This window comes from Monodon monoceros, unplaced genomic scaffold (assembly GCF_005190385.1).
Source record: "Monodon monoceros isolate NGI ecotype Baffin Bay Population unplaced genomic scaffold, NGI_Narwhal_1 Super_Scaffold_20, whole genome shotgun sequence".
NCBI lineage: Eukaryota > Metazoa > Chordata > Mammalia > Artiodactyla > Monodontidae > Monodon > Monodon monoceros.
The window spans coordinates 7,263,859-7,290,098 of NW_021703777.1; the positions used below are offsets into that span (position 1 = coordinate 7,263,859).

Consider the following 26,240-nt stretch of genomic DNA (forward strand, 5'->3'; position numbering starts at 1 on the left):
TTTCCCCTTGATAAATAGGATCATCACCCCAAACAGTACAATAACCTCTTCTCTGTCTATTGCTTCAGTAGCCTAAAACGACCAGTGGGCAGGCTCATTTCTAATTCAATGGAACTATTATTGAATTCCTTAATGGACGCATTTCTCCCTCCAGTACTATAAACCCATTGAGACCAAGCTTGCATGGATGGGAAGACAAAATTCCCCAAATTATATATTTGGTATATTAATTGGAAAGTCCATTCTCACTTCCAGCTCCTGGATACATGGATACATGGAGGATGGTACCTTATATTGGCCTTGGTTGAAGGTGTACACGGAATCTTGTACACAGCATCCTGTCCTTACAGGATTTTACTCCTGATGGTGCCAAAAGTGAGCCTTCAGATGCCATCCCACAATTCCAGGAGAATGACATGAACACCATGAATGGTATCATATTGAGAGCCCAGCAATGGCCTTTGCTACAGGCAGACTGGACACAGCGTTGGTGTCGAACGAATCGGTCTTGATGTGAGGGTACCCCTGTTGGTGAGCCCACACACAGCCTCCATTCCTGCCACCATACCTACTTCATATACTTCCATTGACCAATCATATGAAAGGTTAGGGAAAGAGGCTGACTGACATCCCTAGGAGAGATCATCTTATCCACTTAATTATCAAAAGCACTCATTCACCACTAGGATACCCTTGAACGGACATTTACATGGAACACAGATATTCTCCCATCTTTGCTATGCTGAAAGGCCCATCCACATACCTCTCCCTGAGACCTTATCACTAGTTTTCCTATATTTTTCTTCCCAAAGCCTTAACCGCTGGGCTATCCAGTTTATGTAAATCCATTCTGCAGCCTATCTCACCTTCCATACTAAGTGACAACCAGAGGACTGCTCAAAGTTCTGCCCACTGAGAATATTTTCTTTCATCGCTGTCTTTCAGTGCCACCCCTAAGCGAGGCTGTATGTGGCAACTATCCATTTCTGTTTGATGCTCACAGACTATCCGTTCAGAAACCAAGCTCATCCTTTTTCTTCTCCCTTTGGCTGGTCATAAAGAATTCCCCCATCAGATGGTAGGTATAGTCTGAGGGAATGGCAGGAAAGAGTTAAGAGCAGCAACCACGGGAGTCTAAGCCATTCATTCACGCCATTTATTTGTGCCTTCTGACTTTCTTTGGCCCTGTCTCACACAGACCATTTTCATTTTTTATCGGAATGGTCTGCACATGTCTACATTTATGGTGCAACAGTTTAGATAACACCCAGTTCATAATGAGCATTTGGGGTCATGTGTTCACTTATATTCAAAGATCAGGTGTTCAGTCTTTACCATGCCCAGTAGCAAGTTAAAACATGTTTTTCAAGCGGAGCATAGTTGTCAGAAGAGGTCAAGTTTTCCAAACTCTAAGGGCCTGCACTGTGAGCTTGAAAGAAGCTCTATACATCTCTGTCCAAAACAAATGCTTAACACCGTCAGGTCTAACAGGTCACAGGTGCGAGCGGCACAGACTTGCCGAGGAACCTTCCTTGCTTTTCTTACTCCAAGCTCATAACTGGCAGCATTACAGGTTTTCCAACAAATGTGAAGACTACCTAGCATCTCCTTATGTGGTATATGCAGCCTCCCAGTTCCAGAGAGGATCACAAAATGTGCCTGTTCTTTGCAGGGGGCCAAGCAAAGCACAGAGACTTATATCTCAATTGAGAAGGGATATCCCAATACATCCAAGATGACTGGATATCTAGAAACTCTGCCTATGTGACAGGTCCTTGAAATCAGCAGGGCTTTTCACCCTCCCTCTGACACATGTCTGTCTCGTGAAGGCATGCAGGTGCTTGGTATTTCCTGTTCACTAGGTCCAATGAGCATAATTTCATCAACCTAATGCACTAGCATAATGTGCTATAAAGTATCAAGATGATCAAGTTCCCCCTGAACCACATTATAAGAGGAATGAAGTGGGTTGACATAGATTAGATAGCCCTTAGGCACGTCAGTATTCTGCTATCCCTGCTACTAGAAAGCAAACTACACCTTATGAATTCAGCTGATAAAAATGCCAAAAAAGCATGTACTAGGTCCATAGCTATACACCAGGCAGGGGGCTATGTTTATTTCCTGCTCCAGTGAAGATACCTCGTTCAGAACGGCAACTGCAATTGCGTTACCATCTTATTACATCTGTGATCATCTACAGCCATAGATAAACGGTAAAATATAAAACAAGGGCTTCCCTGGTGGCGCAGTGGTTGGGAGTCCGCCTGCCGATGCAGGGGACACGGGTTCGTGCCCCGGTCCGGGAAGATCCCACATGCCGCGGAGCGACTGGGCCCGTGAGCCATGGCCGCTGAGCCTGCGCGTCCGGAGCCTGTGCTCCGCAACGGGAGAGGCCACAGCGGTGAGAGCCCCGCATACCGCAAAAAAAAAAACACTTAATGAATTTCCCCCACCGCTAAATGGACTCACTAGCGAAAGAACGAACGAATTTCAAACAGAAATAATACCTGCCTCTCTTTTATGAATGCTGAGATCTCTTGCCCCGGGAGGTGTTAATACATCGTGGAGTTCAAGCATAGAGTAGGAAGAAAGTAAATTGCCCAATTAGTGGTTGGTGGGGACCTTGGGCTTTGAAGTCAAGGGGAGGTCTGACCTCACTCCAGGAGACAGTTGGATTCCTCGAGTTTAAAAGGATGGTTAAGTGGCGGTTTCCATAAGAAGCAGAATTCTATATTCTATCCAGGGCAGCACCCTTGGAAATGCCAGATCTCTGAATGGAGTGGCAGCATGGATCTGGAATTAAGTCACTCTCACCTTCACGTCATGCAGGGAAGGTGCTGATGGCCAAGTTCAGCACAGGGGAGCCAGGAGTTTCCCATCTGAGAATGATGACAAGAGCTCAGACCAGTAGCACCTCCGTGGTGACTACGATGGACCCAAACCAGAGGCCAGGTCTTGTGTAATCCCGAGACATGAAAAAAAAAGGTCCATGAAGAATTATTGGATTTGGATGTCCCATTATTCCGTCAACCTGCAGCTGAGACAGATTGTACTTATTCAGTAAGAAGAGTCTTAAAGGTATTTTGTTCTGGAGTCTGTATTTATAAAGCACGTTGATGCCTTGATATAAAAATACTCGGAAAAAAAAAAATACTCGGAAAGCAGACGCCTAGCCATATTCCAACGATGTGTGCAAACCCTTGGATAATGCAGAAGTGAGCTTATAACAAAGGGAGCACCCTTTGTTTCCCTCTCTGTAAGTCTGTCACTCTTGCTTTCATGCTGCTTCCTCTGAAGTCTTTTCATAATAGTCTTAACAGTCATGTCAACATACCACTTTTTAGACATTGTTTAAGAGGCACTACTATTGGAAGACTGTATTCAGAGGAGAGGTTGTTGCCCTGCCCCTCACATCCCTTGGATAGAAAGTCAATAAAATCTTATTTTAACAAGAACTAAAATATTTCATAGAATATTTTCACAAGGAATATTTCTTAAATCACCCTTGCTATAAAAATACTGCAGCTCACTCCATCAGGTCTTAATTAAAGGCAGACTTCTCCACACACTTTGAGGAGTAATTTGCCCAAGGTCTGCAGCTTTCTACATTATTATAGCTCCAGCACAGAGAAAGCATTCTCCACTTGCCTCTTCCCAGTTGCATAATGGCTAAAAAACTAGTAAGAGAATTGTTTTCAGCCCGAAGTTGGAAACTGTGTTTTACTGAATTATAAAAACACCCAAGCATTACATCTTTTTGACAAAGTCAACAGTTCCTCTCTAGTTAGCAAAACAAATGGCAACTTATTTAACTCAATAGACGTTACACTTGAAATCCACCTGCCTGTTCACACTCTGTTCTTAGGGTTTGAAGTTATGCAAATCCCTAGAGAATTTTTCTTGTTCCGGAAAAATGAATACTTAAGCATACAAAAAACTGCAGAATCACCCCCAAAATAATTCTATATGAAGGATTTTTTAAATTCTACTGCAAGATACTCATGGGACTCCAAGGACATCTAAATCGTGGCCATAAACATATCAAGAACCATGGTCTTCCACAAAGAAAAAAAAAAGAAAAATCAGCATCAATGTCATTGCATTATACGTGCTGGGATGCTCAGAGGTTTAAAGGGAAAAGAGAAGACTCAAAATGTCCCCTAAAAGCTTCTGTAAACACACTTTTATAATTTAATCCCATTTGTTCTCACTTTTCTACTTGTGGCCTAATAATGATATAATAGGATCTGGATACATCATTCATCAAAGTAACAGGTAAATGTTTTTTCATCAACATGACCTCACACACGGTACAGCAGGAGCTCACCACTTTCTGAGTCTATGAGCGTCAAGATTTTTTAATTTAACTATTAGAATATTATACTCTGGTGTCTTTTATAGTTCATGAGTGTTCAAAACACCTGGAAATGGTGTTCTCTAGGATGTTTTCCAGAAAAGCTAAAGGTCCAGTCCTGGATACCTCTAAGAGGAGTTTGCTGGTTAAGATGTACATTTACAGCTTTTGCAAGGAGTCAATAGTCCATGTTTCCTGGGACACCATGGTGTTAGAGCTGCAATAAGCAAGTCTAAGAAGGTGATTTCTCCCAGGATCCATAGTCAGTGTTTTAAAGTTTTCTTTCTTTCCTTCAGCCAAAATTTGAGAAACTTTATACGCCCTTAAATGTTGCAAATGAAAAAGTACCACTAAAAACAGCACAATGGGAAGCATTGGAAAAGACTTTACTAAAAGGAAGTCAAATAATGTTATGGGTTGGGGAAAGCTGGTCTGTATAGGCCATCTACTTGAGCCAGAACAGCATTCTTTTGAGAAAGAGCTGTTACTTTCTTCAGAATCACGTCTGTGTGGTTCTAACAACAGACACATATGATCCATCCTAGTTCCACACTGGCAAAGCAAGTCTGAACTAAATAAAAAGATGTCCACCTGTATGTGCCTCCCATTTAATACAACTGATTTAATCAAATCAAAAGCTGAAGGAAGCGCAAGTGAAACCAAACCCAGTACTCGAACAATGTCATGGAACAGGTAGTGTCAGAAAATCTAGTAAAATAGATCAAAGACATCCTCTTTCTCTTCTCAAACTCACTACCATGGCCGTAAAAAAACCAAAGCTTGTAAATTCAGAGAGAGAAAACAAAACAGGAAACAACGGTGGACCAAAGATGCCGACACACTGGAAGAAGGGCAGTAGAAGGAGTGGTGGTGACCGAAACGGCTGATGCAGGAGTGGCATCCCCAGGAGGAAGTGTGACACTCCTGACGAAGATGAGAGGGGCCCAGGAGCTGAAGCATTAGTTATTGATGGTGGGACTAAGGTGTGAGGCTGACACCAGAAGACCCGCTGAAAGTCTGTATTGGAAGGACCAGGTAACTTCCTCCACTTTGTTGGTCAGGGCAAGCAGTCCTCCTTTCCCCTCCATCCACACTGCACTGCATTGACCAGAGGTATATTCCCTGGAGGCATTCAATCAGAAAGGCTTCAGGTTTGGAAACGTTGGCTAGAATGAGTATGGAGAGACTTGGGGCTGGAAATGAGATTAAGTGAAGTCTGCATAGAAAATTGTAGGACTTCATTGCCTTCTCCCCTTCCCTGGCCCTGATTTCAAATGCTGGGACCCAGAAATATATCTACCATGTAGGCGAGTAAAGGACTCCTCTCTGGAGAAATTAACCAGCCATAAAGAAAAGAGCTAGAGTCATAGACACGAAGGAGTGTCTTAATCAAAAAGGCAGTTCAACCCCCGAGTCAAGCTCCAGGAATAACAGCTGTTAGAAAACAAGCCCTGCCTAAAGACGGAGAATGTCCCATCAGAGAGGGAGTAAAAGAATGGTGAAGAGCTCAGACTTCAGAGGCAACTATCTAGATTCAAATCCAAGCTTCCCATCCGCCTGTTGGCCTTGTGCTAATATTTAACGTCCCTGTGCCTCTGTTTCTTCATCTGTAAAATGGAGATAATAATGGCTTCTTCCTTATGGTTATTGTTGTTGAGATATGTATTAGTTGGGCACCCACAGACTGGGTGGCTTAAACCAGCAGTCCCCAACCTTTCCGGCACCAGGGACAGGTTTCATGGAAGGCAGTATTTCCACGGGGGCGGGGTGCGTGGGGGAGGATGGCTCAGGCGGTGATGCGAGCGATGGGGGAGCGGCAGAAGAAGCTTCACTCGCTCGCCCGCAGCTCACCTCCTGCTGCGCGGCCCGGTTCCGGTCCAGGCTTGGGGACCCCGGGTTTAAACAACAGAAATGTATTGTTTCACAGTTCTGGAGAATAGAAGTCCAAGGTCAAGGTTTCAGCAGGGTTGATTGCCTCTGAGGCCTCTCAGCTTGGAGATGGCCACCTTCTCTCTGTGTCCTCACATGGTCTTCCCTCTATCTGTGTCCATGTCTTAATCACCTCTTCTTATAAAGACTCCAGGGCTTCCCTGGTGGCGCAGTGGTTGAGAGTCCGCCTGCCGATGCAGGGCACACGGGTTCGTGCCCCGGTCCGGGAGGATCCCACATGCCGCGGAGCGGCTGGGCCCGTGAGCCATGGCCGCTGAGCCTGCACGTCTGGAGCCTGTGCTCTGCAACGGGAGAGGCCACAGCAGTGAGAGGCCCGCGTACCAAAAAAAAAAAAAAACAAAAAACGATTCCAGTCATATTGGATTAGAGGTCTACTCAAATGCCCTCATTTTAACTTAGTTACCTCTTCAAATATAGTCACACTCTATGATCCATATCACCCATAGAGTAAAGTATAATTACTCAAGTACTGGTACTGTTTTGTTGGGGGGTTTTTGGCAGTACACGGGCCTCTCGCTGCTGTGGCCTCTCCCGTTGCGGAACACAGGCTCCGGACGCGCAGGCTCAGCGGCCATGGCTCACGGGCCCAGTCGCTCCGCGGCATGTGGGATCTTCCCAGACCGGGGCACGAACCCATGTCCCCTGCATCGGCAGGCGGACTCTCAACCACTGCACCACCAGGGAAGCCCACTGGTACCGTTTTTAAGCTAGCTTTTCTCCTCAGAAGGGGGTGATTATTTATTATATTTCTATTATATGAAGAGTTTGAAGCCTATATGCTATTTGCTGCTGAATATTTTTAAATCTTCTAAAATTAATAACTGTTACACTAAAGGAGAATTTAAAATGCGAGTCTGAGCATGTCACCACCCTGCTCAACATCCGTCCAAGGCTTTCCACACAGCTTATCAGTTACATTTAGAAGGGGATGAGTGCTATATGTCCTCATCCACACAGCTTCATTCCCCAGTGGTGTGCTGGAAATGTTCAGAAGAATTCTGCCACTTGTATTAGCAAATGTTTAAAGAAGTTGTCAGCAAACATGTATAAAAACATACTCACTGATAAATGTTTTGAGAAAGAAATTAATCAACTTCCTTTTTCTGTCAAACTTTTCTCATGGGGAGTTCTGTTAAAGAACCATGCCAGTGAAAAGAGAATTGAACTACTATGTCTAGTCCAGTCTACTCTTACCTTTAGGATAATACGTACCAGAAGAGCTACTCTCAGGAAAACATTTTGTTCAGAAAGTACCCTCTCCTCTTATCCAAACTGCCTGAGGTATAAAAATCATCACGCGGATTTTAACACGTTATCCATCTCTACTAGTTCTTTAAGAATGTCAGTGTAAGCAATGAATCACTGTAGCACTTGACACCTAGAATTTCTGAAACAAACCCTCACTTGAATGGCACATCCTAGCCCTGTGGAGTGGGAACGCCTTTCAGACTTGGGGTTATTTTGTAAAAGAAAAATCAGGACATATCCTTGTTCATGTATTACTTTCAGTGTCTGGGTAATGAGAGCAGTACCTAGGGTAATATTTATGTAAAAGCACAATCAGAGGTAATACTCACATGGGTACCAAGTTGTGGGATGATCCATAGGAGACACGTCATCTCATTAGCAGAAGTCTCCCTAATCCTCATCGAAGCAGAATTCATTGAATCCTCATTTGTTTACACTGTGTCACTATTTTCTCTCTTAAGCTGCATAGCAGTCAATTCAAATCCTTGCCGTGCCACTTACCGTTGTGCAACCATGGGAAAGTTACTTAGCATTTCTGTGCCTCTATTCTTCCCATCTGTACAATGGGAATAATCATATACTTCTCTCATAGGGTTGTTAGGAGAATTGAAGCATTCAGTAAAAATTAACTACTGATTGTGTTTGTGTCTCTCTTTCCCACCATGATGACTTAGGGGAAAAAAGGGAATTCAGAAGAACCAAATAACACTCACCAAGCATTTACCTTAGACACCTATAACACAATCATTTCTTATAGAAAGGTAGTTCCAAAAATTCCAGTTCTGGTGACATTTTAACTGGGCCCTAATGATGCACGCTTAGAAATGCATAAAGGACAATACCAGCACAACCAAAGGCTTTGTTCTTAGACCCCCCCCTTCAACCTGTCTATGTTTATTTCCTTTGGACCCTAACCATTATGTTTTATTCTCTCGCCTCTCCTACTGGGCTTTTCTTCTTGATTCACCTTTTGAACTACCTCTTGGCTCATGAATGTTGCATTTCTTTCCCAAAACTTTCACTAGCTTGTGGCTTCCTGGAATGGTGTCTCATTATTTACTGTCATCTTTTGGTACTGACCCAGAACGCTTTCCCTTCAGGGCTTCCCACCAACTGCTGTGCCCCTCCTCCTGCTGTGTAGGGCCCTGGCTGGCATGACTCTCTTCTCTCCCTGCCAAAACCAGGAGGGGACAGCCACGACTGCCAATATGTAAACGAATGTCAACCAGCATGGGAAAGTAAAATGCGAAATTAATAAGAATAATCTTAGCGGGTTATGCTTTGGAGATAATTCCCCCAAATATTCTTTTTAATTTTTAAAAAGGGGCAAGAGGAACATAAACTTGGATAGACGTTACAGTATCCAAATATTGAAGACAAGACTGAGAGTGTTGAGAATTCCAGACTCTTGTGAATCTGCTATTCTTGTGCAGTGTAAACAGCAGAGACAGTAGGACCTGGCAGACACAGATTAAATTCAGATTCTGTCGCTAAATAGCATAAGACTGAGACTTTGACCTATTGCCTCTCATCTGCACAATATGTTTAATAATATCAACCTCACAGGAATGTTGTAAAGATGAAAGACAATATAGATCAATTGGCCAATAAAGATTTCTTGAGAGATGAGCACTGAGAGTGCCCTTGAATTAACAAGGAAGTCTTGGCACTTCCCTGATGGCCCAGTGGCTAAGACTCTACGCTCCCAATGCAGGGGGCCCGGGTTCGGTCCCTGGTCAGGGAACTAGATCCCACACGCCAAAACTAAAGATCCTGCATGTGGTAACAAAGATCCCACGTGCCACAACTAAGACACGATGCAGCCAAATAAATAAATAAATATTTTTAAAAAGAAAAAGAAAAGAAAAGCAAGTCTCTAAAAGAGTGGAATTGAAGCAGGAGCTGTCAGGAGAGACTGGGGATGGGGAGGTATGGTGCCTTGGGTATTACTTTGGCTTATTGATGGTGGGTAACAGTTATGCAATGGATAACCTTTTGTTTAAAAAAATTCCTGAGACCTATGTATTAGCAGCTGAGAAGGTATTTCCTTTTCTCTCTGAGTTAATTTTTACAACTTCTTTTTATAACATAAATGAATAAATTCAAGAGAAAATATATGAGCTGGAAGAAGGAAAAACCAAGCGTCTCAGCCAACTCTGTCCCATCCAGTGGTCCCGAGGGAACTTTGGGACAAGGAGAATAAATCATGTTTGTCCCTCATATGTACAAAAACTGATGGAGTCCTGCCATGGAACCTATTTGTGTTGGATGAGAAACTATACTATTAAAACTTTCACCTGAGCTAGAAAAAGTGAAGTCTGAATGTAGATATCATTTTGCTTCAAACATACAGAGAGGTTTTTAATGGAAAACAAAGTTGCTCTGCTTTAGAAAAGGAACTGAAATTTGGGGATTGGAAACTGCCAATGGAACAGAAAAGAAAGGACTTGGGAAACAGTATGGACTTAGTTGTGTCCCCCTCCCTCCAAATTTATACGTTGAAGCCTTAAACCCTCAGAATGTGACTGCATTTGAAGATAGATCTTTAAAGAGATAATTAAGTTAAAATGAAGCTGTTAGGGTAGACATTAATCTGTTCTGACTGGTGTCCGTATAAGAAGAGGAGATTAAGACACAGAAGAGGCGCCAGGGATGCATGTACAGAGGAAAGGCCATGCTAGGACACAGGGAGAAGATGGCCATTTGCAAGCCAAGGAGAGAGGCCTCAGGAGGAATCAAACCTGCAAGCACCTTGATCTTGGACTTCCAGACTCCAGAACTGAGAGATAATAAATTCCTGTTGGTTAAGCTCCCTAGTCTGTGGTATTTTGTTATGGCAGCCTGAGCAAACTAATATGAGAGAATATAGGGAAAGGACAGGAGAGGGAGGGTGTGGCTATGACCAGAAGTGAAGGCAGCAAGCCAGAGGAGAGACAGCCAGTAAGGAATGGTGGATGGATGACCAATGGAGGCGATGGCAGAAAAATGATGACTCGTTAAATTTTAACTTTTGGCTTGTAGTCAGTAACAATGTAATTCCACTGTACAACTTCAAAGCTTCAGTGTGGTCTGCTAAATACAAATATGCCTTGTGTTATTGATATTTTGGTCAATGAAGGAATGGGGGCAGTGCTCAGAATGGAGAAAAGTGATTTAGAAAAAGGATTGCAGTTTTGAGAATCAAGAGAGAGGTAAAAAGTAAAAACTGAGCAGATCCAGATATCGGAACAAGAGGAGACAATGGAGATTTGATGACATCCAAACAGCTGCTCCTGGAGTTGCTGGCATAACCAGACAGTACTGAATGAATGCCCTGTGAGAAGGTAGGTTTCCACACTTAAGGGCCCAGAGGCATTGTGGAGTGCCTAGAAAGTGAATCTTAAGTAGGTACGAAGAAAGGAAAATGTCTAATAGGTAGTTACCATTTGGCGTATTACTTTACACAGAATCTCATATTAACCCAAGACAGTTACATGGACCCACTGAGACTGAGCTCAGATTCCTTCTGAAAGGTTCCAATGAAGTAAATAGTCAACATTGTGCCACTATAACATTGGCAGAAAACAGGCACTTCGGTGATGTGTGTTGCATCTCTGCTCCTAAATTTAATAGCAAGTAGCCCTGATTAGACTAGCGTCTCAACACTCATCTTTGTCTTGATAGATTGCCACATAATCGATAATAAATATCCTGGTACATAACCAAGAATAAATATCCTAGTACACTGATGTGAAAGATAGTGAAAAGAATGCAAATGGACTGAAAAGATTCTTGCACATTCTAAATGTTTCAGTACCTCTAAAGCACACACAATTAGATAACTGTCTTGTCTAACACGCAAAACAGTACCGTGGAACAGACTACTAATTTTACACTTTCTTTCTCCAGCCAGCTAAAGAAGGATTTCTACATAACAGGAATAGAATTTTCTACCTAATGACCAGTTTGTTTTTTTTTTGGTTTTTTTTTTGGCCGTGCCAGGCTGCATGTGGGACCAGGGATTGAACCCGTGCCCCGTGCATTGGAAACGTGGAGTCTTAACCACTGGACTGCCAGGCAAGTCCCTAGTGACCAGTTTCAGAAGAAGAAAATTTTTATTATTGAGTTTTGCCTTTAGTAATTACTATCCTAAACAACCGACTTTGGGGGGCTCAAGTACTGCTCTTGTTATAATTGTAGTCTTGGTCAGTTTCAGTTAGGTTTTCCAGGGTAATTCCTAATTTGTAAGATTGGGATTTGGATTGCACAATTTTTGTCAAGTCAGCAAAATGTACACATGTTGTGGTGAAGGTGTCATCTTCCTAAGGCTACACTTATGGGCAGGAAAAAAACAAAGTTCGCCAACAAATAAGCTGTCATTATCAGTTGGTCGTAGAATTCCCTAGACTTCTGTTTTACTACTTAAACAAGAAGTTAAAGAGACAAGAGTTTTCTTCACAAACTTCACATATTTGAAAAAAAAATTGCATAAATTAGAACCCAAAATAACTGCTTGATACCTTCTTGCTTAGCTCCAAGTTACTTTCCAAATTATTATACCTTATAACAGGGAGCAAATTCCTTTACAAAAGAGTGTGCTGTCCATGATTTTCTAAAACGACAGCCAAATTTGAAGATAAGGATTATGATAATGAACACTATGAACACAATCCACTATTTTAATATATTTATCATTACACGATGTTATATTGTACATTTCTTTGTTAAGTTTGTAGTAGTTAGCCTTGACATTAGAATTCAAACTCTCGGAAGGCCCGGCTTTGCACGGTTCACTGCAGTTTTGTTAACGGAATGAATGAATTCCTGACAGTTACTAGTATATGTTTATGTATCACATTTCTTTTGTTCTAGAAAAATAATTAAATTAATTGCCCCATAAAATTAAGATACAAAATAAAATATTTCTCTCACTTCATGACTGTAAACTTTAACAGAATTAATCAAAAGGTATTTCGTGACCACTTTGGGTAGTACATTACTCACTTACGGCTTTTCTCTCTAGCTTTGGTTTTCCATGATTTTCAAATACAAAGGCAAAAAACAGAAGACATAGTAATAAAGATGCTTGGCAAGATCATACTTCCCTCAAGATGATGAGATAACAAAAGGATACACTTTTCAAAAATAAGTGATTATCTTCTCTTGAACTTTAAGTATATTTTTAAATGGAAATGCATTCATAAACTTCCATATACCTTATGAACAAAACCAAAGCTTAAGTAGAAATATCTTTAATTGACAATTATCTTTTTATGTTTCAGGCTTTCTAGTAATTAAGAAATCATTTCTGTATTATCTGCATTGGACAGAGCATGCTAAATAATATGGATAAATCTACTGTGTCTAGTCAAGCAATACATTCCAGAAAAAAATGATTTTTAAAAACATTTTGACCAATTAAATTAGATGTAGTGGTCAGGCTCTCTTCTTCTTTTCTTTTTTTTGGGGGGTCAGGGGATGTTGCTATGGCCAATGGTTTAGCTGGGTGATCAGGGACTCGGAAGAAACATGATTGGGAAATTGGGGACAAAGAAATTCGGAGAAGAGGTATGTGGATAGATTTACCAGAATAGCCAAAGATCATGAAGGTGTTTGTGTCCTACGTGAATGCTCACCAAAGGGTGACGCCAGCAGACAAGGATTATAATAATCAATAGGATAGGATAACTTGTTCTGTGGACACCAGTCAGCCTCTTTCCCCAGCCATCACTGTAGTCACCCAGTGGGCTCATGAGCGAAGTGGCCACGGTGGTAGGGGTGGAGGTTATGCATGGGCTCAGCAACACAGACAGCCCCTCAACAAGGCCCACCTGAGTGGCCATAGCCACTCAGCAGACGCCAACACTGAGCTCCCTTATGGTGCCATTCCCCCCAGGTGACCAGCCAGCTACCTGGCGTCTGGTTGATTACAATGGAACATTTCCATCATGGAAGGGGCAGTGTTTCGTCCTTGCTAGAATAGACACTTATTCCTGATATGGATTTGCCTTCCCTAAGGCTCTCTTCTTCTATGAACGTTCACTGAGTTCCAGTCAGACTGGCCTACAGCCTCATACTGACCTCATACACACCCCAGGTCTTTTCTTTTCTTGGAGCCTTTGTGCATGGTGTTCTGTCTCTCTGGACCATTCTTTTCTCTGCTTTTATAGCCAATTCCTGCTCATTCTTTAGATCCCAGCTTATATATCATCTCCTCAAAGAGGCCTTTCTTGACCACACCATCAAAATAACTTATTTGATATTACCACATCTTCTTATTTGGATTCATTTTTTGTATTATTTTTTCCCTTTTCTCCCACTCTCATCCAACTGAGAGAGAGAAGAGATGTTAATTACCATAAAAAAGAGCAAATTTAAAGCTCTATGGTATGTAAGGACATAGTGAAAAGTTGCCATCTATGATCCAGGAAGTGGCCTTCACCAGATACCAAATCTGCTGGTGCCCTGATCTTGGACTAACCAGCTTCTAACCAGACTGTGAAAAATAAATGTTTGCTGTTTATTAGTAAAAAAATAAAATAAAATAAAACTCTCAAAAAAAAAAAAAAGCTCTATGGTAATTTAGAGGAGAGAAATACTACTACTTTGAGGATGACCTAGAAAAATTGTGCAGGAGACATGCTGTTCCTTGCACATAGCGGGAGAGATGGCATTCCTTCGTGTCTAGGTGTCTCATGCAACCAGTGTGAACATCCAAGACAAAGGGAATAGCTGTCCCATTCGAGTCCAGCTTCCTCTCCTCTATTGTGATATTGCTGCCTATTTGTCAAACCTCACTGCCTTCACTATGTTCATTTTTCTTTCCTCTGTTCACAAACTAGTGATTGAAAAGAAGTTGTGAATAATCACATTTACCTTAGCTGCTCTGAGGCTTCATCCTTCTGAGTGTTTGCAAAATGTCACAGAGTCTCATCGTAGGAGGAGGTCCAGGAGCAGTGGTGTGGTAGCAATTCCACAGGCTATGTGAATAAAACCAGGAGTAAGACAGTGAGCTGGGCTTTGGAGCCCCCCCGACCCATCTCCCCTCTAGCCCAGGCACATAATGACTGTTCACCCTCACTGCTCTTACTTACAAACACGTGCTCTCATTTCTAGACTATAAATGTTGTTCTGCTGTCACCTTTAATAAATCTTCTGTGCTACTACTGCACACTTGAGAAGGTGAGAGCATTAAACTAGTCAAAAGCCATAGGTGTTTCCAAATTCTAGGGAGAAGGGATTGGGGTCAAAACATTTGCCTCAACATGGATGGACTTCAAGGGTGTTATGCTGAGTGAAATAAGTCAGGCAGAGAAAGACAAACGCTGTATGATATCACTTATATGTGGAATCTAAACAATACACCCAACTAGTGAGTAAAACAAAAAAGAAGCAGACTCACAGAGAACAAACTAGTGGTTACCAGTGGGGAGAGGGAAGGGGGGAGGAACAATAAATGGGTGAGGGATTCAAAAAAGGGGGTTATTATGGGACTAGACGAAATCATGTGCGTGAAACTTTAAAAATTGTAAAGCACTATAGAGTTTTAAAATAAATAGATAAAAAAATTTTTTAAAAACATTGATGATTGAGGTAAGTGAGGCTGTTGTTGGTAAAATAAAACAGAAAGTGGGAAAAAATGGCCTGCCTGCTACCTAAAGTGCCACAGGTAGGTAGATCAATGGGTTCACTGTGAAGAAGTACTACTCAACGCTTATGAGCTCAAAATCACAGATATATTGGGTGGGCCAAAAGATGCCTTCGGTTTTTAAGTAAAAATAAAAGACACATTTTTCATTTTCACCAAGAACTTTATTGAACAATGTATTCACCCTCTTGTTCCACTATCTTCTGTCATTTTTCAGGCAACTTCATAATCCCATCTTCCCAAAACTTTTTATCTGTTTGAGCAAAGAACTGTTCCAGGTGCCTTTTACAGTCTTCCAGGGAATTGAAATTTTTTCCATTAAGAGAATTTTGTAAAGACCAAAATCGATGGAAATCCAAAGGTGCAATGCCTGGTGAATACGGTGGATGAATCAGAACTTCCCAGCCAAGCTGTAACAGTTTTTGCCTGGTCATCAAAGGAACATGCGTCTTGCAGTATCCTGATGGAAGATTATGCATTTTCTATTGACTAATTCCGGACGCTTTTCGTCGAGTGGTACTTTCAGTTGGTCTAATTGGGAGCAGTACTTGTTGGAATTAATTTTTTGGTTTTCCGGAAGCCCATAATAGAGTCCTCCCCTTCCAATCCCACCATCTACACAATATCACCTTCTTTGGATGAAGACCGGCCTTTGGTGTGGTTGGTGTGTCATTTCGCTTGCCCCACGATATCTTCCGTTCCACATTATTGTACAGTATCCACTTTTTATCGCCTGTCACAATTTGTTTTAAAAATGGAATTTTTCGTTACGCTTAAGTAGAGAATTGCATGCAGAAATATGGTCAAGAAGGTTTTTTCACTTAACTTATGTGGAACCCAAACATCAAAGCAAGTAACATAACCAAGATGGTGCAAAGGATTTTCAACACTTGATTCGGATATTTTGAGTATGTTGGCTATCTGCCATATGGTATAACATTGATTGTTCTCAATTAATGTCTCGATTTGATTGCTATCAACTTCAACTGGTCTACCTGAACATGGAGCATTGTCCAGCAAGAAATCTCCAGCACGAAATTTCATAAAACACTTTTGACACGTTCGATCAGTCAGAACACCTTCTCCATACACTGCACAAATCTTTTCTTGCATTTCAGTTGTGTTTTTACCTTCTTGAAATAATAAAGCATAATATGGCGAAAATGTTGCTTTTTTCTTCCATCTTCAATATTAAAATGGCTACACAAAGATTCACCAATTTTGATGTCTTTTTTTTTAATGCACACTGATATGACAGCTGTCACATACAATCTAACAAAATTGTTTTGAATGAAGTTAAAGACAACTAAGTGCTACTAGAGCCATCTTACGGGAAAAAATGAATGAAATTTTTGGCTAACCCAATACTTCCCATCTTTTCCTAGAAGATTCATTGGGCCATCCCACACTGGCTTGTAAACTTGTTTCAGTCAGATGAGTTGGGAACACCAGCTTATTTGAGCCAACAAGTATTAACTTTGTTCTAGAGGGGAAATTTATGATCGTAAATTTCCCGAAAGCATGTGCATGGTTATTTACACTTTCCTAAACCTGAATGCGTTTACAGTGACATTTAGCTATTTTCTATTAAGTCTTTCATTTCCAGAGTTCTCATACAGGAAATCCTACATGGACCCGATCCACCATTAAAGTCACTCTAGCAGGACTTGGTCAGAACCTGCTACAAAATTGGTGTCTCAACCATGACAGTGATGGAATCCATGTCCACTCAAAATACAGCTGGCAGCCTTCATTGCTGGGTTGATATTTGTTAATATGAAGATTGGGACCTACACCCATCTCAAGGAAGGAAGAGAGAGGGAGAAAGGAAAGAGGAGAAGGAGGGAAAGAGAGAGAAAGTGTCTATCAATTGTTTTCTATCAAAACACTTTTTTCAAGTTTCATTTACACTTCTCATAGAAGAGGTGATGTTGCCCAATTGAGACATGTGCTGTTTCCCTAAACAGTTCATAATTTTCCATCTGTAAAAACATGTCATTTGACTTAAGTGAGCTAAAATTCTCAAGAAACAGAGGGAACCTCAGCTGAATGTTAATCATAGTTTCAGACCTACTATTTCCCAATATACTGTCCAGCTGAACGTGGTGACTTTATTTTGCTGCAAACTCCCCAATCCCAGTTATTCTGCTTTCTCTGCTACTATAACATACAGTCACTTTTCTCTTCAATATGTATGTGCAGAAAGAAATTTCATTTTTCAATGTTTTAAATGTTTTTCTATTGCTGCCTATTCGTCAGATCTCCCAACTGTCAATATAGTACTTTTTTCGTCTCCTTTGGCTTGTAAGATAGAAATTATAAACCAGCTGATTTCCTACATTTAATATGGTATATAACTTTATGCATGTATCTAAAGAGTATTTTCCATACTTTGAATTTAACAGAGCTCTAAAATCACAGGTATCATTTCTGAGCGATAACAGTATTTAACTTTTACTGAGTGTTAACTGAATTCCAGGTGCTGGTCTAAGTTGTATATGTATGCACATGTTTAATCCTCACTACAGCGTTCTGAAGGAGGTGCTGTTTCTATCCCTATTTTACAAAGGAAGCCCAGAGAGGTTAACTAACTGGCTCAAGATGCCTCACCTAGGAAGTGATCAAAGCAGGCTAACGGCAAAACCCTTGCTCTTAAGGATAACTGTACACTGTACAGCAATAACACCTTGGGACATTTAAGAAAGGTGCTTATATTTGATTCCAGAAAGCAGTGAGCCCATCTGTGACTTCCATAAATTCTAGTTCTAGGTTTGACTTGCCTAGCAGGTCAGCTAATAAGGCCCTTAGCTCACAAGATGGAAGGTAAATTTTCTGGAGTAGGGAGTTTTACACCTACACAAACCAAGGCAATATGCTGGCACCTCACCTCCGTCAGGTTTGTGCCACTGCTGCCTATTTGTCAAGCTCACTGCTTTCACCATGACAGATTTTTCCTTCCCTTTGCTGGCAAACAAAGAGTTCACTGAGAGGTGGTGATTATTAGTATTTACAATGGCTATCGCAAACATTGTTTCCTATATGCCTATGGCTTATGATTTCATGCAAATATCTGAAATGTGTTAATGAACTACAGCGTTATGAGTAACATTTCTGAGAAAAGAGATTTTTTAATCCCCCTTTAATCAAAGCTATTGCCTTTATGTCCAAGAGGACAGTTACATTATCTGATTCCATGTCATCTTCCTTCCTTCCCATCTTCCCCTTATCTCTAAACTCCTTTTTTTCCCTATTTCATTCTGCCTTTCTTTATTCTCTTTTCCTGTACAGATTCATTTTAAGAATTATTGACCTAGAAATGATGGCCTCTCCCCTCCACTAAAAAAAAAAAAAAAAGGAAATGGGTCTGTGTTCCTGGAGAAAATAACAGAAAACTTGGTTTGAGGCAAAGGGCAGGTTCATGCTCTACTAGCCAAACATTCTTAGGAATCGTCTGCTCTGGAAGACCCTGAGCAGCCTCTGATCTTTGAAACAGAGAAAGCGTTAGTGCTAAAGGAACAGTTGCTCATTTGTTTATTTGAAACACCCTGAAGACGATGTCAAGGAGAAAGAAACATGGATCTTTGATTTTCTGATATTCTCCTAAAACTTTCCATGTTCCCTGTATCGAGCAAGGTCTATCCAGAAAACCAGAAACCAGTACACATAACAGGAAGATTTCAACACAGGGAATTGATCTGAGATGCCATATAGGCTCCATGAGACAACACCATCGGGGCCACTGCCCTCCCAAAACCAGAGAAGAGAGTGGGAATGGTACGAGAGCCCAGGGCCTGGGGCCACCAGGGGAAGGCTGAGGCCAGAAGGAGGGCACAGGCACTGTCAGAGATGCTGCCTGACGCAGGGAGAGAGAAGGAGAAATCCCAGGCTGCCCCCTTCTTCCTGCCTGCCCATCTCCTGTCAGCACCATCTATTGACTGAAACGAGCCAAAGACGGGTGGAGTGGAGGCTTGGGAACGCAGCCTACGGGGCCATTCCCTCTGATCCAGAGCTGAGCCCAGCGGATGAGAGGATTGGAGCTGACAGCAATCAGGGCCTGGATGGCACACTCCCGTTCTCTCCTCCACTTTTCTGTGGCTACGCATAGTCATCTTTTCCCCATCAGAGAGCTGTTATTCAATCTAAAAGAGTGGAACTTTAGAACCCATGCAGTAATTGGTCGGCCATCCAATTATGTTACATCATCGAGATAAACTTCAAGGAATAATGTGTTTAAAACAGCAAAAAAAAAAAAATCTACTAAATCAACGTACAAAGGATCTTGACACAAAGCTCCATCTCCGGGACATTTATTGAAATTTAGTTGCAGGCTAGTTCCTTACTGAGTTTTGCTTTTCTGTTTTCCTGGAATATAGTCATGAAGTCAAATTTGGCTAACTTAGGCCAGTAAATCACATTCTCCAAAATTACATTACTTCTTTATACTTCCACGGAGAGATTTCAGCGACTCTTTCAGAAGAGTAGAAAAGATGATGAAGACTCAAAGAAAATAATGCAATGTTTGAACTCTTTAAAACTTTTTTTAATTTCTCAATTTTCAGAAAAATATTCTAGTCTTAAGCATTCATTATAGCTTATAATTTTAAAAACCTTAAGGTATGTTAAAAATGACCCCAAAACACTAAATTCAAATTTAACTGGACTTCCTATATTTTCCTTTGCTAAATCAGGTAACCCCATCACAGGATTAAATACAGATTTCTGTTTTATCATGGTTTTAAAAATGGCTTAATTACCAGACATACTGAGTAGAGATGGCCACCCAATAAGATTAGCCAGGAATCAACAGACAAACTAATATCTATCATTCTTATAAATAATTTTAATAAGTTTTCTGAACTTATTTAGTTTAGTGTTTATTTTAAACAATTTACTTTAGAAATAAATAAATCATCCAATAGATAAATAGGAAAAAAACTGTGACATTTAGGAAAACTATGTTTTGAGTCCTGATCCTATGATTAAGTGAACATACACCATTGGAAAGCCATTTATCCTCTATAACTTTATAAAATGATCCTAGCTCCTTTTTCTTGGAAGAAAACAAAGACCTAGATTAAACTATGAAAGCTCCTTTATGCCCATTCCTCTCTCACTCCCTTCCATAGAAGTAATCACTGCTATAGTATAAATTTTTGCCCTCTCAAAATTCATATGTTGAAACTTAATCCCCAGTATGTAGGTGTTAGGAGATAGGGTCTTTGGGAGGTGATTAGGTCATAAGGGTGGATCACTTGTGAATGGTACTGGAGACCCGAGAAAGCTCCCTCGCCCCTTCTGCTATGTAAAGACACAGCACAAAGATGGCCATCTATAAACAAGGAAGTGGGCTCTCACCAGACATGTAATGTGCAGCTGCCTGGTCTTGGACTTCCCAGCCTCCAGAACTATGAGAAATAAATGTTTGTTGTTTATATGCCACCCAGTCTATGGTATTCTGTTATAGCACCTTGAACAAAGACACTAATCATTGATCTGTATCATGCCCGCCATTTTGTATGCATTTATAGACATACATGTATTTATGGACATGTCATTTTTTATTTAGAAAAATGAAATCATATTTCACACATTATACTGAGACTTTCATTTTCATTTACATCTTGAATGTCTAAAATTATTTATTTAATTTTACTAAATATAGATAATACACACAGTGGTGACAAGCAGACTCTAAAACAGCCTCTCTATGATCCCCAACTTCTGGTACTCATGCCCTCGAGTAATTCCCTACCCTTGAGTGTGGGATGGTCTAACAACTTGTATTAACAAACAGAAGAAGGCAAAGGTAATTGGATGTCCCACAGAAGTGTAGGATGTAAAATTCTGACTTGCATTTTACTAGCAGACTCCTCCCATTGCCTTCTCAGTTTGCATGCTTTGATGAAGCAAGCGGTCATGCTGGAGAGGAACAAAGGCCTCCAGCCAATAAACAACTAGGAACTGAGGCTCTCTGTCCAACAGTCCTCAAGGAGCTGAATCCTACCAACAATCATGTAAGCCTGGAAGTAGATCCTTCCACAATCCAGTCTTCAGATGAGACTCCAGCCTTGGCCAACACATCAGTTACAGCTCTGTGAAGACTCTTCACACAAGGGACCCAGCAAAGCCATGCCTGGTTACCTGACCTACAGAAACTCTGAGATAATAAATGTGTGTTATTTTAAGTTTCTAAATTTGTGGTAATAGTGCTACACAGTAATCGGTAACTAATGCACACATGATACAAAATTTAAAAGCTATAAAAGTTATTTCTGTGAAAATTTAAGTCTCCTTCCCATCCTTTTCTCTAGCCAATCAGATCCCCTTCCCAGAGGCAAACACCGTTACAAGCATCAATTCATATCATCAATCTGACAGCACTTTAAATGTTTAAAAGACATTAATAAAGGTAGTATGATCATTATTCATACTAAAATTCCAAGATTTACAAAAGATACTAAGATTTTGAGTTAGCAGAAGATGAGAACAGGTATCATTACATAATTATCTCACAAGGGACTATATGGAAAGGGCAGGAAAAGTGACAGGTATCAGATGAGCACATGGCAGAAATTCCAAGTACTTTCACAAGATTGTGTCTAATGAGCTATTGCTCATAAGCAGAGAGTTCCAAAGATCATTAAACACAACCTTAATGCCATTGATTCAGTGCCCTATGCTGACTGTAAAGCAAGGCATTATCAGGATGAGTGAAAACAAACTAGAAAGCATTGTACTGCATGGTTCAAAGCCAGGTCCCTGTATCTGACACCACACGTGGAATACCGTTCATCAGACCACAAAGTGGCTTGATGTAGCTAGAAATGACAGTGTTGGAACTAGGGTGAGAGACTGACTTACATGCTTGAGTCAAAGAATAGATTAAAAAAGGAAAGAGCTTTCATCTGGAACAGGAGTGAGCCCTTTTCTGTAAAGGGCCAGATGGTAAATATTTTAAGCTTTGCAAACCAGATGGTCTCTTTCCCAGATACTCAACTCTACTGTCGTAGCACTAAAGCAGCCACAGACACTACATAAAGAAATGGGCGTGGCCATGTTCCAATAAGATTTTATTTACAAAAGTAAGTAGTGGATTTGACCCAAGAGCTTGTTGACCCCTGATCTAGAGGCGTAAATCAAAGGATAAGTACAGCTGAAGTCTTTCAATTTGGCACCTGATTTAAAAACTTAGATACCAAGAAAAAAATCTCCTAGCTCATGCCAATTCCCATGCTGCTTTCTGAATACACTGCTTTGACTATCATTGAAGATATCTTTATTTGTTTATTTTTATCTTTTTATCCAAGTATAGTTGATTTACAATGCTGTGTAGTTTCTGGTGTACAGCAAAGTGAGTCAGTTATATTTATATTTATATATTCTTTTTCAGATTCTTTTTTTTTACAGGTTATTACAAGATATTGAATATAGCTCCCTGTGCTATACAGTAGGTCCTTGTTGTTTATCTATTTTTATATAGTCATGTGTATCTGTTAATCCCAAGTTCCTAATTTATCCCTCCCCTCTCTTCCCCTTCGGTAACCATAACTTTGTTTTCTATGTCTGTGAGTCTCTTTCTGTTTTGTAAATAAGTTCATTTGTATCATTTTTTAGATTCCACATATAGGTGACATCACATGATATTTGTCTTTGACAAATACCTCACTTAGTATGATCATCTCTAGGTCCATCCATGTTGCTGCAAATGGCATTATTTCGCTCTTTCTTATGGCTGAGTAATATCGCATTTTATATATATATATCTACACACAATATATATATGTGGTATATATATATTTACCACAGAAGATATCTTTTTTTATTTGAACCAAAACTGCTGCCATTTTTACTGATTTTCTGCCCATCTAGAACCTGAGTCGTCTTAGAACTAAAAGAGAACCACAAGTTAAGAACTGCCCCTCTTTTTCTCAATGCCCTGTCTTCTTACCATTCCTCTTCCAGCTGTTTGGGAGATTCTAGGACTAGAACGATAGTACTAGATTGGGAAATGCTATCTTTAATAGAGGTCTCCTATTTATCTTTTGGGATTCCTACTACCTGTTTTTTTTTTTCAAAGATACTTTTTTATTAGCCAAACAAGTACCTACAATCCGTATTTTTAAACTCTATTGACTGAAATTAGTGTTTTTAAGCATTTGATACTAAAATTATGTTGCTTCAAGGCAACTAAATTTAATATTTATAAGTCCATGTCTAGTCCATATAACTAGACATTTTCTATTTTTGTGCTAAAGTTACTCAAACACTTATAAGTTTTGTTAATTTCATAGCATTCTTTTCCCAGATTGTTCAAATATGTATTGTGTATTTTTATGTTTCATGGATTTTTGTTAAAAAAAAAAAAAACTCCAGTCCTTCATGTGAGAGAAAGAGCTACACACAGATAGCCATATGTTCACACATAGCTGGTACAGCAGAATAAAATTGAACTGATTTTATTTCCCAGTCCTAGTTCTCCAGCTCACATGGTTAACACTCAGGATAGAAGACAGGACCACAAGAATTAAATGAGTTGCCCACTTTTATGAAACTACTATGAAGGTAAAATATATTTTGGGGGATTCCCTGGTGGCGCAGTGGTTGAGAGTCCGCCTGCCGATGCAGGGGACACGGGTTCGTGCCCCGGTCCGGGAAGGTCCCACATGCCGTGGAGCGGCTGGGCCGTGAGCCATGGCCGCTGAGCCTGCGCGTCTGGAGCCTGTGCTCCGCAATGGGAGAGGCCACAACAGTGAGGGCTCAGGTACCGAAAAAAAAAAAAAAATTATATATATATATATATATGGAAAATAGACTTCCTGTATATATGATTCTTATCCTTCTTCTTAAAAAGAAGTTAAATGTTTTCATTAATTTACATCCCCAAACTTTCAAAGATTATGATTTAAATGAAAGTGTGTCACTTTCATCTTTCTAAATTCAGAATGCCATCATCTCTAAAATATAAACTGGATTCTTAAGTGACCAAGCTTGATGAAGCAAGATGTATGTTTGAAATCTTTCTAGAGGTTAAGACACCACAATTTCACTTGTGTCTGAACCAACTCCACATAAACAAAGTAAAGTGAAACCCCAGCCTGAGACGCTCTGGCACTGTCTAAAAGCGGGAAAAGGCCACCTTCCTGCTCCCAGCCTCCGCTTCCTCCCAACCGAGACGAGTGGGTGTTCCAGCTCTGCTGAGATGCCATACACGACCTCTTTCACTGCCTCACTAAGAACTCTGGCTCACCCCTGGCCAAGCTACGATCCACAGACCAAAAGACCACTACGGTTTGGGGAATATCAGTGAGCTATACAAGCAAGTGTCAAAATTCCAGCTCCCAAACATACACAGTTTCTAACTTAACCTCCCGTCTCCTCTAATTATGGTCACCTCCATAGCGGGAACCATGGTGAAATGTTTAAAAACTCTTCAAGTTTCCTAGAATTCACCACTTACACAATAGTTGATCTGGTAAAAGGCAACTAAGACTAAAATTAATCTGTAAACACATTCCTAGCAGAGAACAGAAGTGATCCAAAGCTTTCAGAGAACACGACTTCAAGTTCTCAAATATAACTAGGTAGATTGCTCTGAACTGCATCTCTACTTGCCTGTCCGCCCCTTGGCGAACACAAGGCCAGAAAACAAAAGGTACCCAAAAGACAGGTGGTCTAATTACGAAGTCAAAGCAAATGATGCCGTGTGAACAATCAGAAGTATAAGATAGAAATCATATGTGTGTGTGTGTGTGTGTGTGTGTGTTATGGCACCACAATTTAAATCCAGTCTCATGTGTCTAGTGACCTGGCACACAGATACTAACATTCAAAAACTATGGATCGAACATTATTATGTGCACAAGTTTACATTAAGGTAACACCTGCTATTATAACAGGTAACAGTGATATAAGGCAACAGAAGCATGTTTCTGGTTCATACACTATCCAATACCAGGGTTCCCAGTCAACAGATAGTTCACGCTATCTCCTCCTTGAATTTCTGCCCTCCAAAAATGCTTCAGAGTCCTCTCCATTTAGCCAAATGGTGAAGAAGAAGACTATGGAGGAGACACACTTAGTTTTTAGGCACTTCAGCCTAGATGTGAAACATATCACTTTATTTCACATTCCATTGGCAAGAGCTAGTCACATGGCCACACCCAGGTGCAAGAAAGGCTGGGAAATGTAGTTTCATCTGGGCAGCTGCTTCCCAGCAACTACTCTGAAGAATATGAATCTTCTGTGCACAGCCAGCAGTACCTACCACAATTATTATGGTAGATACTATAAGTACCAAATATAGTAAGACATAAGGCTAACCATGAAATACGCCTTTGTCTAGATTTTTGGACCTGTTAAAATATGATGAGCAATTCACTCAAAATTTAGCTAACCAAGACAACTAATATTTAAGGTCATTATATGTATTAAATATGAAGCTAACGATATTAACCCACAATCAGCAATCATGTATTTTGAATTGGTGATTCATAACAGTGTGAGATTAGGAGAGATGTATTAACATTCTCTCACATTGTGTCATGACCATACCATGACACTAGCTGGGTAGCATATGTGGAAAAATAAAGCTTTACATTTTTATTAGATTTGAACCTACTACAGACAAGATTATTCAGTCTATTCTGTTTTTTTTTTTATACTGGAGTACATTTAACAATGTTGTGTTACTTTCAGGTGTACAGCAAAGTGATTCAGTTATATGTATACATATATCTATTGTTCTTGAAATTCCTTTCCCCTTTAGATTGTTACATAATACTGAGCAGAGTTTCCTGCGCTTGCAAAGATTGAATATAATCATGTATATAGAAGTGACTGCAAGTAGATGGCTTCTATTATAATTAACTGAAAAATTAAGATCATAATACTGAATTCATAGATTGTTAAGCATATTAGACATAATATATACTTTCAAATCTAGTACATTATAGGTGTTCCATGAAAACATATATAATTCCCATTCTTGTTGTTATTATTTTGAATAGCTCTCCTTTTAATGAACAAAGGCAGAAGTTCTGGGCTTACTCTTTGTTACAA

The 26,240-nt window shown here is 40.4% G+C and overlaps 1 long non-coding RNA gene across 1 annotated transcript in view; it reads right to left on the reverse strand.

Moving 5' to 3' along the window:
- LOC114903174 overlaps positions 1 to 26,240 on the reverse strand; it is a 123,130-nt gene that overhangs the window by 94,485 nt on the left and 2,405 nt on the right. The window contains exon 2 of the long non-coding RNA XR_003795647.1: positions 14,411 to 14,514. This is a non-coding gene — a long non-coding RNA (uncharacterized LOC114903174). The remainder of the gene's footprint in view (positions 1 to 14,410; positions 14,515 to 26,240) is intronic.